Consider the following 3,563-nt stretch of genomic DNA (forward strand, 5'->3'; position numbering starts at 1 on the left):
AACCTTAGAGGAATACATTACACTGTATGAGTTGAAAAGGAGAATATGTAAAAGATGTTGGAACAACTCAGCCATGTTTAACATCTGATTTAATTGTATGAAGAAGACACTGAAAGAGCAAAGAACTGAACTTTTTGTTTAGTTCCTGTTTGGTATTTTTTTGGGAGGGGGATATTTGTACTTTTATTCTTCTTTCATACAATACATCCCAACCATAACCTCTCCTGCCTTCTTTCCTCCTAGTTTTCCACCACCTCCCCTCTCTCCCAGATCCAGTGCTTCTCCATTTCCCTTCAGAAGAGTAGGCCTTCCAGTGATATCAACTGGACAGAGCATAACACGATGCAATAAGACTATGCATAAACCCTCATATGAGGCAACCTAGTAAGAGAAAAAGGGTCCCATGAGCAGGCAAATAAGTCAGAGACACCCTCATACCTGCTGTTAGGAACCTCAAAAGAACCTCAAGCTAAACAGCCACAACATGTATTCAGAGTGCCTAGTGCAGACCCATGTAGGCTCCATGTTTGCCCCCCCAATCTTTGTGAGCCCCTATGTGCCCTGCTGTTGTAAGGAGGCCACTTCTTTCATTTCCAGCTCTTCAACCCCGAAATAATCACATAGAAACTGTGTTAATTAAATCACTGCTTGGCTCATTAGCTCTAACTTCTTTTGGCTAACTCTTACATCTTAATTTAACCCATTTCTAGTAATCTGTGTATCACAGCTGTGGCTTATTGGGTAGAGTTCTGGCATCTGCCTCTGGCTGGGATACATGGCTTATCTCTGACTCCACCATTCTTTCTCCCAGCATTCAGTTTAGTTTTTCCAACCTGGCTAAGTTCTGCCCTGCTATAGGTTCAAAGAAGTTTCTTTATTAATCAATGGTATTCGTAGCATACAGAGAGGAATCCCACATCACCCTGCTTAGTTTATTCTGTGAGTTATGCTCTGGTGTCCTTGACCCCTCTGGTTCCTACAATCCCTCTTCCTCTTCCTACAGTTCTGCTTCATGTTTGGTTTTGGGTCTATGCATCTGCTCCCATCAGCTGATGGATGAAGCCTCTCTAATGATGACTGGGCTAGGCATGTATCTAGGAATATAGCAGAGTATCATTATGAAAGACCCCCAAAATGGGCATCACGTCTGAGGGATCCTCCTTCACCCAAAACAGAAACCCTCTGGACTTTGTTCCAAAAACTCAGTTTTCATTCCAATGTTCAACAGAATGAGTACAGTTTTTAGTTTTTCTTAGTTCTATGTCATAGAGACAAAATCCAGTTTCAGGATTATATTTTTTAGGTTTCAACATAATAATTCTCTTAATTAAGCACAATACTCTTTATAATGATAGATTTTTTTTAATTTTTGCATGGATGGTCACAGTGATAATGTCATAGATAATTCATTTCTTTTGTTCAAAGTATTGTTATATATTGTTTTAATTTTAAATAAAAACAGAGTATGATTAATTTTCCTTAACAAATTTATGAGCAAGGACTATAATACTGTCATCTTTTCCCTTTTCCTTTTCGTAAACTTAACAGGATGAAAATTTCCCAAACAACTTAATAAAAACACATGATAATAAGTTGGAGATGGAGGGGAGATAAATGCATGTGTTAATTATACTTATCATGGTGACTGTATACCTCCTGGAAGCAACCTGAACAAAGAAGTAGTGATCATGTTCCATGGCTTTAAAGCAGCATCCACCATTTTGGCAGGGGAGGTTTGATTGAGTCCATCATGACAAGGCAGGTTTGATTGTTTCAGTCATGTCAATTTAAGAAAAGTTCATGGTGACAGAAACATGGGACTAGAGCACTTCAGATAATGTCAGCCTCCAAAACCTCCTCTGCCTCCACCTAGAAAACCAAAGTAACCTTCACCTTTAGGTTTGGCCCAGTCCCATGTTTGTTTCCATCAGTTTCTCCGTCTTCTGTGGCCTCCTTGGCAGCTTTTGTGTCTTCCTCGATATTGAACCCTACAAAGTCAAACTCTTTGGATGAACCAGTTTCCCAATCAGTGACTATTCTTGTCTGAACAGATCCCTTAAATGATTCTTTAAAGGTCTCTCAGTGGCATCCTCTGACAGACCTTTGACAAACAGTGGTTTTGGATGGCTGATTTCTTGCAATAGGCAATGCCCTGGTTTCTTGTAACCCCAACCTGATTCTTCTGCCCTTGATTTCCAATTTGTTCCAGAAGTTTATAGATTCCTTAGCATCTTCAAATGAAGCAGATTCAAATGCATTCCCTTTAAATTTTCTCTTTGGATTATGGGCACTTTGATAAACGTTGCTTACCCAGATACTTCATGAAGAGTTTCTTCTGTTGCACCATCGAAAAGGTTACATCAAACGTTTCTAATTCACCACTTCAAGTGCTACCCTTTCCAGCTCTCTTTTGCTTTTGTCCTTTCTTCCATCCAAGTACTAATGAGGCCTGACCCTGATGAGCTTCCAAGATCAGACTATATCGGGCATGTTCAGAGTGGTATGGCAGTAGAAGGCTTCATCCTTTCTCTACAGGGTTGTAAAGTGAAACATATTGCCCATCAATTCCTGCCCCCTACTTTTCTTCATAATTTTCCTTTACATAAGCTTCTGTCTTAAATTCAATATGAGCAATCCCTCACTGTTCCCATCCTTGAGGACAAATCTGATCTCCATGGTATCTTCACTTTTTATAATTCATTCCCAATGATGCTGAGAGGTTTTTTTTTATAAATATGAAATGCTTCATTAATTTGTATGTCGTCCTTATAGAAGGTCCATGGTAATCTTCTCAGTATTATTCCAATTTTAGTATATGTGCTGCTGAGGTGAGCATAAAGGTGTCACTGATAGCTTTTATCTTTTCTGTTCCTTAAAAAGTGCAAAACAGGTGTAAATTTATGTCTTATAAACAAGGTTAGGGAAGAAGAAAAGTATAACTCTCTATTCCTCCTAGGCTTCAATGAAGTTAGGCTTAGGTATCAAGGGAAAATACTTAATTACTGTTTTCAGCCAAAGCTCAACACCTTATTAAATTAATATTGGAACTGATAAATGAACTAGTGCTTTATTTTTATGAGTTTGCTAATATTCCATAAACCTTGCTAGTCTCAATGCAATAAACATTTTACCATGTTTAAACATTTTTCAATAATTTTTAGCACTCTATTTTTTGAGAATGCTTTTTTTTAATTGAGAATAAGAAAAAAAGTTTCTGTCTCCTCCCAGCCTCCTATTTCCCTCCCCCTCCCCCCACTCCTCTCCCCCTCCCTCTCCAATCCAAAGAGCAGTCATGGTTCCCTGCCCTGTGGAAAGTCCAAGGTCCTCCCCCCTCCGTCCATGTCTAGAAAGGTGAACATCCAAACTGGCTAGGCTCCCACCAAGCCAGAACATGAAGTAGGATCAAAACCCCTTGCCATTGACCTTGGCTTCTCATCAGTCCTCATTGTTCGCCATGATCAGAGAGTCCGGTTTTATCCCATGCTGTTTCAGTCACAGTCCAGCTGGCTTTGGTGAGCTCCCAATAGATCAGCCCCACTGTCTCAGTGGGTGGGTGCACCCCC

At 39.8% G+C, this 3,563-nt stretch overlaps 1 non-coding gene across 1 annotated transcript; it reads right to left on the reverse strand.

The window, feature by feature from the left end:
- Positions 1-2,729: 2,729 nt before the first annotated feature.
- On the reverse strand, positions 2,730-2,836 carry LOC126495077 (U6 spliceosomal RNA). The gene has a single exon (XR_007590103.1). It is a non-coding gene; the product is annotated as a U6 spliceosomal RNA (small nuclear RNA).
- Positions 2,837-3,563: the final 727 nt, after the last annotated feature.

This window comes from Alexandromys fortis, unplaced genomic scaffold (genome assembly GCF_014885135.2).
Source record: "Alexandromys fortis isolate MF-2015 unplaced genomic scaffold, M_Fortis_MF-2015_v1.1 scaffold_410, whole genome shotgun sequence".
Lineage (NCBI taxonomy): Eukaryota > Metazoa > Chordata > Mammalia > Rodentia > Cricetidae > Alexandromys > Alexandromys fortis.